The sequence below is a fragment of the Argiope bruennichi genome, chromosome 4 (assembly GCF_947563725.1).
Source record: "Argiope bruennichi chromosome 4, qqArgBrue1.1, whole genome shotgun sequence".
NCBI lineage: Eukaryota > Metazoa > Arthropoda > Arachnida > Araneae > Araneidae > Argiope > Argiope bruennichi.
This window is the reverse complement of record NC_079154.1, coordinates 47,577,619-47,590,003: the sequence shown is the minus strand read 5'-3', so window position 1 is coordinate 47,590,003 and position 12,385 is coordinate 47,577,619. Positions and strand designations below refer to the sequence as shown.

Genomic DNA, 12,385 nt, shown 5'->3' with positions numbered 1-12,385 from the left:
GCCATCCTTGGCGAGGTTTTTGACAATTAATCCTTGGCATATTGTTAGTTGTATCCGAAAAGCGAATTTGTGTTTTAGATAGTTTTCCCAACCGATTGAAACAAAAATTTGACACAGAACTGCATTTGTACTCACAAAATTCCATGCCAAATTTGATACATTTAAGTAACTGCGTTTTTCGGTTATATATTTCTGAAAATACAGACCGACAGACGCTCAATCCCTTGTTGAATTCGGCTCAACATTTGATTTATCTACATTATAGATGTTAAATATGTGTACCGAATTTTATCCATCTAGCTCTCTTTCTTCTTTTATAATTATTATGTTAATTTATATTTGAACAGCAGGATAGACAGACAACTTCTGAATGGATATTTCTCAAAATTTGATAGAAATCTACTAATTTGGTGTAAAGACTGTATACCAAATTTAGCTGAAAGTGTTTTTAATTAACTTTGTCACAGATAGACAAACAGACAGACGAACATTTTCTAAAAATGTGTTTTACGAATTCAAGGAGTTCTAAAACATGGAGATTCGTCAAAATCTCAAGCTCAAATTTTTACTTTATACTATGTGTAGGAGATTACAATGCTTTATACTACGTATAGGAGAAAGTAATAATTATCAAAAAAAATTAAATAATGTCTACTATTATGCCTTTTCTGACTTTTTTCCTCTCTCTTAAAAAATTATAAAATTATTAGTCTTTTAGATAATAGTTGCGGCAAATTAAATGACACTCTCACATTTTATACATATATTTTACGTTTATTTTACAATTACGTTTATTTTACTTATTTTACAATTAAGAGATTTTGTTGAAGCAGTGGCGTGTTGGGTGTTGATTTTTTATGTCTGTGAATCAGTTTTTGCCCACTACAAGCCAAATTCGAGTAACAATAAAGCATAAAAATATAATCTGTCCATTTGATGATATCTCTGTGAGAAATTAATATGAGGAAATAATGTTTTGGTACGTAGTAACATGGCAACCGAGCAGAATCATTTTAGATATGAATAAGGACAAAATTTTATTTTGAGGGGGAATTCAATGATATAAACCATTTATAAAGTAGAGCATTCACGGTGAATAGCAGCATTCATTTCTTTCATCGGAAATTAAAATATTAATGGATAATGGAATCAAATTAATGCAAACTATCGGGAATGGTCACCACGAAACTTTCTCGAATATATCCTAATAAAGATGTTATCGCCTCCTTCCCCTCCGGTATAAAAAATTATGGACCTTTAGTAATCACAAACTGATTACTCCGACCACACGGAAAAGCTTGAATGACAAGACCACCGCAACAACACTGGCGATAACTGTGGTTGAGTTCTAAGGGCCATCACCGGCCACGGTACAACCCTTCCCTAAGGAAGTACGTCCCATCGTCGATGGGAGGAGCTAGACTCCCACCTTTTCGTGTACCCATAGGGTTAGCGAGAACCAACCACTATACCGGAAGATTCTCACCCTCAATAGCGAGGTCGCGAAGTTACGAGTGCTCATATTTATAATCTTGCATATAAGAATGTATTATTTCGCCCTTAGAAAAGAAAATCTCATTTGCAATTAGAGCATTTTGTTTTGAACAACTAAGAGCAAAATTTGCCGCATAACTTCAATTTAGCGCAGTACTGCAACAAAATCTCATTTTACATTTATTTAAATTGTTCAGTTTTTGAGTTATCGCATTTATATGCATAGGAAATGCCAGACTGACAGATGATCAACATTTTGACGAATTTGAGTGAAAATTTAAAGAAAAAATAAACGGATATATAATTTAGATTTTAAAACTATTTACCAAATTTTACCGATCTAGCGCTGTGCATTTTGAAGTTTTCGTATTCATTTGCACTCGGAAAAATAGACAATTTCATGGGAATGGATTTCGCTCAAAATTTAATCGAAATCTAAAAATTTGGTGTTAGACCGCACTAAATTTCATCCATCTTTTACAAAGTGTTTACGAGTTATTGTATTTCTTGGCAGATTTCGTTCAAAATTAGATATTTATCTATACTTCAGATGCTAAAATAGTGCATTAAATTTTACTGATTTTTTAAATTACTGTGGTCACTTACACTTGAACAAACAAAATATATTTAAAATTTGATAGAAATATACAAATTTATTGTAAAGACTAAAATATGTTCAATAATTCACAGTACGACAGGTAATTGTTCAGAGAGAGAGAGAGAGTTTTAAAAATGTGTTTTTCGAGATTGCTCATCCCTTACTCGCAATGAAAGGGTAGACATCCACATCCCTTATTCGCAGTGTAGAGGGGAAAGAATTGGGTGTCCTTATATCGAAAACTTTTTATTTTTATTTTTACGTAAGAAAGAAAAGATATTTGCCAATCAGTTATTCTAACATCAGAATAAAATTTGGTGTTATTATTAATACCAGATTCTAAAATTTGATACATTTTCAGATACAAAATCTGGTACAGTGAGATTTATTTTTCTTGTCATATTAATAACTAGCCTTCTTTGGCGTTCAGTTGGTTGGCCGGAAATATGGCAATGTATAATTCCAATTAAATTTCTTATGCATAATTTGATATTCATAGCTCCTTTAACAAAGCATATTTAAATTTTAAATCATTATCAAACCATGTTCTCTTAAAAACCTTACACTTATCCTGTTTGTTATGTACATGAACCTTTCTAAAATTTTCAAACTATATTATATCATATTTACATCTTTAAAAAAAAAGCTTATTACCCGTTTCATTTAACATGTGAATTGCGCATGGTCATACGCGGTGCGATCATTTCATTTCATTTCTTTTTTTACTCTTCATGTAAAATGTGCAATTAATTTCAAAATTTAAACAGTGCGACGTATTTCACTTCTATATTTTTTTGAGTATGCTAAACAGCACGCGAGTTAGATTGAAACATGTTAAGAATAAAGAATATAATCTTTCAATAAATTCGGCATATTACTCTTTATGTAAATTAATTATCTTAGAAAGCTTCATTAACAGATTCAACAAAGAATTTAAAATTCATATCGACGGTATAGATGGATATGTGGTGGGAAAATAGTCATCATTCCTTAGTTTTCAACGATAGAAGAAAAAACCATGATTAAATATTCATAGAAACAATGAAAACAATCAAATTCATAACAATGAAAAATATTGTTATAAAGCATGAAAATACTTTTTTAAAATATATCAAAATTAAGTTAATACTGCATGGCAACTAAACTGACATCATAAAAAAAGTGGGTTTTTTTTTTTAATCTTAAGATGATTAAAAATGATTATTCTGTAGTAATATTTCAAGAAATATCGATAAAAAAAATTTGTCAATTTTTTACTTAATTATTTAATTCATTGGAATTTCATAAAAAAAAGACACTCCCCACCGTATATCCTTAATCTCTAAAATATATTACGTAAAATTTAGTTTCTTTAAGTTTAGTGGTCTGCTCTGTTGATCACATGCAAAGAGTGTCGCATATCGGCTTTTATTATTTATACAAATTAAAAATCTAAAATAATAATTGTAATATAAAAGTTTTTAAAATAACAAATTCTAACTGAAATTAACAAAATTATTAATTCTCATGCACGTTATTTAATAGAATATTTTAACTAAAAATTGTTATACATTATTTAAGAATGAAAATAAATTCAGACGATAATTAATTTATTGATTTTTTACACATTATAAATTAATACGGTATTAATATTACTGGAACTTAAACAGGAAAAGTAATACTTTAAATGTAAATAAAAATAAAATTCACACAAATAAAGAAAACACATTAAAATTTTCAGATGTTTTTAATTAATTAATGTAATACAAATAATACTATATTAATTGAAGATATATATCCTGCAAGAATTAAATTTTATCTGATGAATAAAAAACGTATTGAATTGCACAAATGTTTTAATAAATAAAGCCTTAATAACAATATTAAAATCTTAATAAGAATTATAGTTCTACTCTGAAAGTACAATTCTAATTTGTAATGCAACTATAAAATACAATTTTAATTCTAATACAAACTGAACTAACAATATATTTCTAATTTAATTGATGACAGCAAATCTATTTACCTTTGATTATGTTATAGATTAATTCATTCAATCATTATCGACATCTAAATAAAAAATAATTTCAAACTTGAAATTTAATTTTTTTAAACTTAATAATTTGAACTGTTTATATTAATTATTAGAAATAATTTTAATAAATGGTTAATAACATAATAAGGTTGCCAAAATTCAATTCCATATTAGGTGGGCCTATTACTCAGGGAAAAAGCCGGGAAACGTTGAGTAAAAGAATAAAAACCACTCAAAACAAATGTCTTACCTGTACGGTAGAAAACCACGATGTCACCGGCCTCGGAAGACTCAGCCGTAGCAAATCGTTTGCAATACTTGCACAAAAGAAAAGGAAGCACTTACAAAATTATTTGTCGTTTGGTATATAGGCGAAACTGGTAAATACATTTCTAACTGTTCGAAATGAAACCGAATTGCGGTCCAAATGACTCGCAATTTAAGTATGCGCTACAATGAAGGGTGTAACAGATTACGTAGTTTTTACGTTTTCGTCTGCATCTTACCGCAGGCAAGCGCCAAGTGAGCTGACGATCTTTTCCATTTATTCCGGTAGGAGATAGGGGTGGGGGAAAAAATCACGTGGTGGAAAAACTTTTGGCGGCAGATTTCCAGTTGTGAGGTGCACGCTTCTTCCATATTCTGTTGGCTATGCGAAATGGATAAAGGTACTAGTGGCGTGGCAACCCGCTGACTATGGCATATATAGGCATTTTACGTTCCTAGCAAGTGCATATTATATGTCATATCTTTCATTATACTGCTTTCATAATACAATCCTATACTTCATAAAATAGGACCAAATAAATACTTTTAAAGGACCTTAAAGCAATAAAAATATTTCCCCTCCCCTTTTCCAACTTCCATAACCAGATAAGTTTTAATTGATTTTAATTTTAATCTCTATAAAAGCAGTTTTAAGTGACAAAATTTGATAGACGAAAATAAGAAAATGTTTCATTTCAGATCGCTTTTAAAAAATTAGTTTTAATAGTGCGTTTATAAAAAAAAATCTTAAAATTTAAAATAGTTTTAAACAAAAGGTACGGAAAATAACAAAACTACTTTAATACAATCCAAATGCTATTTAATAATCGGGCATTTTTTTTTAATTATAAAACTACGTATTCTCATAACGAATAACAAAACAACGAAAACAAAGCGTGCAAAAGATAATTACATAAAAATATTAAAAGCAATAATGTTACAAAATTTAATTTTAATTTTAATCTCTATAAAAGTAGTTTTAAGTGACAAAATTTGATAGACGAAAATAATAAAATGTTTCATTTTTGATCCCACTTAAAAATTAATTTTAATAGTGCGTTTATAAAAAAAACTTAAAATTAAAAATAATTTTAAACAAAAGGTACGGAAAATAACAAAACTACTTTAATACAATCCAAATGCTATTTAATAATAAGATAGGGTATTTTTTTTTAATTATAAAGCTACGTATTCTCATAACGAGCAACAAAACAAAGAAAGCAAAGCGTGCAAAAGATAATTATGTAGAAATATTAAAAGCAATAATGTTACAAAATTTTATTTTATATCAATAAACTCGAGAATACAACCCATAAAATTTTAATGAAAGCCCAAAATTAAATTACTTTGAAAATACCACAAAAATATCTAGGACACTTGGGCTCCTCAAAATTGCGGGACCACTAGGAAGTCGATTATTTTGCCTATTTATTGATCCAATCCTGATACTAATCAATCAATTTAGTGCATTTTTAATTTAATCAATCGAATCAATTAATTTCAATAATTTTTCAGTGCATTTTTAATTTTTTATACCATTGATTTTATGAAAATGGAATTTTTAAAATTTATTCATTATATAAATCAAGACCACGTGCCATTGATATTTGTACAAACTATCATTGAAGCAGAAGTTCGTTGTTTCTAAATAATTTGATAACTTTATTAATGTAATGAAATTTATTGGAACCTGCCTTATTATACTTGATTAAGTGTTATTATCAATATTTTATAACTTATAAAATTTGCCAATTTCGCAAATTTATTTCTCTGGCAGATAGAAAGATAAAGTTTTTAGTCGACATATCTATGTCCTCTGCTCAGTCCGGCACTTCTAGGCATCTGCCTTGTCGGAAATCCTTCACTGTCTGGACGCAAGGAAGTGTAGATGGCGCCATGGAGAAAAAACAACATTTATTTATGCATTTCTTACAAGATGGAACCTGAGGGTTTGGGAAAATGTCATTCACTGACGTCATTTACATGTGCTAAGCCACTAATAAAAACTTGAGGTAACTATGCTCTAGATTCCGATTACCTTCGCCTATGTCAATGAAAGGGACCAGATGTTATAAACTTCAGTATGGGACAGTAAGTGGAGAGAAATGTAGAAGGAGTTAAAAAATTAATTGAGTATAAATTAATTGGATCATTTAATATATAAGGAGTTGAAATTAAGTCAATAAAATTTGGCAAAAAAAAAAAAAATCAGAAATATTGATTATTATAAAACTACTATCGAGAAAGGAGAGAAGCAGCAAGAAGTTAACGATGCATAGATGGTATATTTCCATATTATTTTTACTACTTTTATTTGAATCTAATTCATGTGCAATAATCATGAAGATGAGAATATATTGTGTATAACCGCAAACTAGTTACATCCGCTCCCCCCCCGAAGGCATCAGGAATTTTGAGAATAATCTGGACCCGATAACAGCAATAAGGTCGGAACTATAACTGAGTCAACATCACCAGTTACGGCTTAATTCCTCCCGTAAGACGTATATCCCGATAGAGACGGTGGGGAGATGACAAAGTCCCACAGCGTTACTATGCTATCAAATGGAGAAAACCAACACCATACCGAAAACTTTTCACCCCATATTTGGAGTACCATCGGTGGTATTCAAATATATATGTGGAAAGCGCTGACAGATCTCGTATCCCGTATGGCGCCATGTTGCGTCACGTCATTAATCACGTGATGCTTTCCCGCCATTATTGGCAGACGAGAGTTGGGCAGTGAGACTGCAAGACGTGTAGCTCACGCTCATGTATCTTTTATGTTCTATGTAGTAATGTTTTGTCCTTTGAACTTTAATCTTAATAAATATATTTCACATATTACTGCTGCTCGTTGCCTTTCCCCACATATATAATAAAATTTTAAAAAATTCTTTCGAGCCTAATTTTTTTTAAATTAAATATAATCAGTGCCTGTATTAAAATACCTGGAACTGCTTGATAAAGAAAAATCAAATTACTATGGCATCAGAGATGCACACATATTCATATGCATAGCCAAATATAGACAAATCTAATATTAAAAAAAATGTATGAATCTCTTATAACAAAACTTATTTTACACATAAAAAGCTGTTTTTAAATATTTTTCATTAACTTTCATTTTAAACATGTATAAGATATATTATGAAAAATTAATTTATCATGATGAACAAGCGCCCTTTGGTTATGATACCTATTGAAAGTTGCCTAAAGATGCCAAGATGTAAAATTCAAATCTCAGCTATAGTATGAAGATTTCTCTACCTATTATAAGTGGCAAAACAATCTTATCATTTTTACCAATCTCACATTTTTAATAATATGAAAATTCAAGCTTTGGGTATTAACTTACGATTAAATTTTCTTATAAAAAATTATCCAAAAATTTAATTAACAATAGAACCAAGATAAAATTAAAAACACTGTTGCTGAATCACTAACAGCCTAATGTTGGTTGTCTGACAGATTTAATACTCAATATGAAACATTCTTATGAACAAAGATTTCTTCAATTATTATTTCAGTATCATGAGAGTATCAAATTCGTTATGTTAAAACTGTCAAAAAATCAGCATGTAGAGAAATGGTTCGTTTATAATCAATAAAGTGCATTTGTTTCCTTGTAAACCAATATACTATGCCCTGCGACAATAATTGCTTGTTTGTCTTTTGAAATACAATGCGTTTTTACACATTAAATAATTTATTTTGTATTGTTTTTTTTCTATATCAGTGATTGAAATCATTTATGCAATAAGGAACTTATCACCAGTTTTTCAATTTCGAGTTAATTGCTGCAAAGAGTACATAAAGGGATGTTGTTTATTATGTAAAATTGAACAAACTGCAGTTTGTAGCATGTTTCACTTTTTGGAGAGGCGAACTGATTACCACTTGTAATATCTGTATGACATAATTTGCGAATAAAAATCAACTTCATCTATAACATAAATCTCTGTGTTAAAAAAAAAAAATGAAAGAAATTAAATCCTTTATTTGAAACATCATAGTATAATAACAATTCAGGCTTAACTCGCACATCTTTATTTATTTATTTTTTTATTATTATTATTTTCATTACATAGCAGCGGTAATGTTTTAAAAAAATGTACTTCATTTATATATAAATCCAGTAACTAAAGCAATTAAATTTATTGTTGCAAAACGGTTTTTCAAAAACATTTTTTTTAAATAAACTTTTTTTTCTTTAAATTTCCGTAGTATAAAAATCACTTTAGCTCAAAAATACGTTCTGAAATCATTGAATAAAAATTTTTAAATGTCGATTACTTTTTATTAAAAAAATCTAATTAAAATTTGAACAATCCTTTCATAGTGAATATTTACTATTTCAGAATTAAGATTCTTACCAAATTTAATAACTTTATGCTTGCGGACTGCTTTATAATGAATCATACAATTTATCGGTATTATACAGAATATAAAAATATTAAACCATGAAAGAGCTTCAGATAATGAAATTAAGTATACATTGATGTCTTTATACCATTAACCTCAGTTCCCATTTTTTTAAATATTGGCATCAGACAATTACAACCCATAAATCATTAATCCAGTTAATATTACAGAGGAACAATTTTTAAAATGCAGTATCTTAATTCGAATAGCACAAAATAATTCAATGAATTTAGTGTTCTTTTTGGACTGTATAAAATTTAAATATGGTCTTAGATATATTACAATACAAAAATTTTGACATAAACCACTTTGAATATAATTAAAAGAATAAAATTTTGTCAGTGATTTGTATTTCAAGGACCATAAACTTGTTGTAAAAGGAAACAAGGGTTACGAAACGAAATGATAATCCAGCTTTCATGTAAAATTCATAGAAATGGATCCTTTACTCAGAGTTTACAATGCTTGCTCAAAATATTTTCCATCTATAAGAAAATAGAGATGCGTTTAATATTTATGTACTATCACTCAAGTTAAATTCAGATTATTGCAAATATTTAGAGAAATGATTGCATACCATGGCTTTTGGAAACAGATAATAAATCCACATGCATTTATTTATGTTTTGTTTTATTATGTATTTTGAAACTTAATTTCTACATTAGATTTTGTAATAAAATTTGCAGAATATTAAGATATTTTACAAGCAGCATATTTCTGAGAATTTCATAACAATAAAAATCAAATTCAAATATCATTTGATTATACAGATATTTCTGCTTTGTATCATTTTTATTTATCATTAAAATGTTTTTATTTTTACTTTCTCAAGCACAAAACATACGAAGAAAAAGTACTATCATCGTCAAAAAAATCGAAAATTTCATGAATCTCCACACTTTAGGCCTTTCTTTGTATGAATGAAATGGTTTGAAAAAATGAAAAATATGTGTATCTGAAAAACACATTTTTAAATTATGTCTTTTTGCCTGTCTGTAAACACAATAACGTAAAAACGCTTTAAGTTACACGGGTAAAAGTTAGTATAGGGTCTTTACACAAAATTTGTAGATTCTTCTCAAATTTTGAATGAAAGCCTAATGAGATATGTTTGTCCTGCTGCCCAAACAAAAGTTAACATGATGACTAAAATGTAGATTCTTGAATTCTTAAATTCAAGTTGTGTGTGTATGTGTGTGTGTGTGAAAGAGAGAGAGAGAACTTTACATATAAGACCATTTAAGCTTCAAAATTTGTCCAAATATGCTTTGAAGAATGGGAATGTGCACCTGGGAGAGGTTTTTTTAAATTAAAATTTTAATTAATTCAGAAATAATCTAGATTTTGGTACTTTTTTCGCTATAACTTCCGAAAATTTCCCCACACAATTATGACTTTTACGCCATTTTAAAGACCAAAAAATTATTTTTGTAATGATATCGATTTAAAAGTCGTGCAAATTTTTTTCTGCATTTTGGCAGTTTTTAAAAATTTTTTTTATATAATTTTTAACAATAGGTTTCATTGTTGAACTGAAATTCAAACCATTTTTATTAATCCTGTAAATATTTAATTGCATGATTTTTTACCATTATTGGAAGCTAAGCTCGAAGAATTCTGTTTAATATCTGTATAGTTTCCAAGAAGAAAGAGCAAGAGGGATTACAGTAGTGCGAAACCCCCCCCCCCCCGGGGGGGCACCTCGAAATGAGGATGAGATGCTTCCGGCATGGTGGTTGGATCTCGCCACCCTGGAGGGTACACTAATAGGTGGGGGATCTGACTCCTCCCTTCGATGACGGGACGTACTTCCTTCGGGGAGGGTTGTACCGTGGCCGGTGACGGCCCTTAGGACTCAACCACAGTTCCCTCTAATGTTGCTGTTGCGGCGGTCCGGTCATTCAGTTTTTATGGTTTAAATCCGTGTGCCTTCTCGGTGGGTCGGAGAGTTAGATGGTTGACTTACAGTAATGCGAATGTTAAAGTATAGATTACACAAAAAATTATTACCTTTTCAATAGCATTATGATGACTTGATTTGAATTGAATTTGTACAAATTATAATTCATTTCAATTAAAATACATGACGCATCTAAAAACTAAGTTCTATGAAACAATTTTTTAAAAAAGGAAACGATTATTAGGAAACATTTTTATTGTGCAATAAAGTACAATGCATTGTAAACATTGAAGTTAATGCTTACAATGCTTACATAATGCATACATATGTCTCAACATAGTTTTCACCACTATTGAAGCATTCATCATAATAGAATACGAATATTTGTATACCCTTAACGCAGAAAGATGCCACCTTCGAAGATGAAGAAACAAGCAGAAAATTTGAAGGGAAAAAAAAGCGTTGATAGTCTTAAAATGGCGAATTTTCAGTTCTCCTCAATTCTCTGCAACAAATCACCATCAATCAATCAATCAATCTTCGGCAAATCATTATCAATCAGACAGAGACAATTTGTTCCACATTGTAAACATTTTCAAATCCTTCTTTGAAATTTCGAACCTATCTTCCTACCATCGAATGACTCATCACTTTTTGTTCATGAACTTCATAAATTTATCTGTGAATTTCAATTGGTTTAATATTTCAAGTATTAAAAATTTGGATGATCGAGCGTGTCTCGCTTACGACGGGATATTCAATTTAAAAAGAAACCATTTTAAACTCTCAACACACAGCTACTGTAGTACTTAGCGATATAAAAATGACCTATTGTTCGTCAATGTGTTGGCAAAGTGGACACGCTTGCATGAAATCCCGAACTCTTCATTTCCGCAGCAACATTTGAATACGAAACTTAGTTTCTGTTCTGTACCTTTCTATTTATGATGGGGGGGGTCCCTTCTTAATTTACTTATTTTATTCATAATTGACACATAGAGAAAATATCTTACTGAAATTTTCAAACATAAAAATAAATAATGCGAATATAAAAGAAAAAATGCAATACCAGTAGCCTTTAACTAAATTTAAATTGTATAGTACAAACCCTATTTGCACAAGATATTCTACCGTAATGCGAATGGTAATGCTATGGTAAAATAAATAATGCGAATATAAAAGAGAAAAATATGCAACACCAGTAGTCTTTAATTAAATTTAAATTGCCTAGTGCAAACCCTATTTGCGCAAGATATTCTGTGGTTCACGATGTTCTGGGAGATTCTGAATGTTGAATAGATATCGTAACCATGTTATTGAGTATTTTATGATAATAGGAAAAATATCATAGTTTCCCCCCCCCCCAAAAAAAAATTTCAATTAGAAGCAGCTGTAATATATAGATAAGTAATGATACTTTTGTCAATCAAGAAAAATAATATTAAATCAAGGAAAAAGAAATACTTGAACTTGAAAGAAGTTAGAAGTAGGAATTTGTAGCAACATAGGTTATAATCCCCTGTTATCCTAAAAGTAGAAAGCAAGAAATTTCATCTACAAACACAAGAGTGCGCATAAAAACAAATTGGAATTTCAGTTAGTTAGTAGTTACACAGCAGTTTCGCTAATGCGATTCAGTCCATGTTCAGGTTTCTAAAGTTTAATTGAAGAAGTACAACAAAAC

General features: G+C 29.5%; 1 protein-coding gene across 2 annotated transcripts in view; it reads right to left on the bottom strand.

Annotated features, from left to right (window-relative positions):
* Positions 1-4,613, bottom strand: part of LOC129965822 (CD109 antigen-like) — a 91,295-nt gene extending 86,682 nt beyond the window's left edge. For both annotated transcript variants that reach the window (XM_056080031.1, XM_056080032.1), the window contains exon 1: positions 4,357-4,613. The gene's annotated coding sequence lies outside the window, so the exon portion shown is untranslated. The remainder of the gene's footprint in view (positions 1-4,356) is intronic.
* Positions 4,614-12,385: the final 7,772 nt, after the last annotated feature.